Here is a 989-nt window from a genome sequence, read left to right as displayed (position 1 = left end):
TATCACCGCGGCTCTGATGGCTCTACTAAAGCATTCTGGTCCTGAAACGTGGACTCGGCTGCTTGTGGGCACATCTCTGTCATGGCCACCTCTGTGAGCTCTATTCCGGTCGACCAAACCTTGCACGATGATGGATCTCGCGTCAAAGCCTGGCTCTCTGGGGTCGACTGGAGCTCTCCGCCCAACACTGAGCTGGCGCCTGTCATCTTGCTACCGATGGGCGTTAGACCCACTTCTCGGGGGAGGAGTGGGCACTCGACGCCTATCATCACGATCAAAATGATCATCATAGTGGTCCCGCTGGCCTTCACGTCCCACTCGCCTCGGAGGCGACCTTGGGCTGTGAGCCGACTAAACAGTATTCGCAGCGACGGATCGACTGTGAATCCTGTTGCGCGACTGCGACACAACTGAATTCTGATCTCCTGCCGCCCGGAGCAAATCTCTGATCTGCATCAAGCCTCTTCCAGCCTCCGATCAAGAGGGCTGAATTGACTCCACTATACGGGCTGCAGCTGTCAAATTTTGAATCGGGGTTCGATATACCTGAGTTGGTTGCGGAAAGAGCTGACGTCGGCGGGAGTCGGGTACTCGCTGACGCGCACGCTCGTCGAGTGCTCGCTGGAGGTTCTCCAGTCGAGTGCGTTCAGCCAAGTTGGCCAAACGCGCCTCTTCCAGGGCACGAGCCTCAGGAGTTTCTCCTGCAATGGGAGTATGCAGGGCATCCATGTTCCGGCGGCGAAGTTCTTCCCTCTGCTGAGAAGTGAGTGGCTCGGGCTGATACTCTTCATGGGCCTGAGCGGGGTCGCCCCCATCATCCATCCCGTCGTTGCGGGGGAAACCGGGAGGGCTACGAGGCCCGTTGACCATCAGGACCTCCGCCGCTGGATCACTGCTATCGCACTCGGATGCAGTCTCTACAGAGCCAGTCGACAGGTCGAACAGGCCATAGAGAGATTCGTCGGGCTCAATTGCCGCGACTTGGGTGG

This window comes from Triticum dicoccoides, chromosome 7B, assembly GCF_002162155.2.
Source record: "Triticum dicoccoides isolate Atlit2015 ecotype Zavitan chromosome 7B, WEW_v2.0, whole genome shotgun sequence".
Classification (NCBI taxonomy): domain Eukaryota; kingdom Viridiplantae; phylum Streptophyta; class Magnoliopsida; order Poales; family Poaceae; genus Triticum; species Triticum dicoccoides.
The sequence above is the reverse complement of the archived record's forward strand: the minus strand, read 5'-3'. Positions refer to the sequence as shown.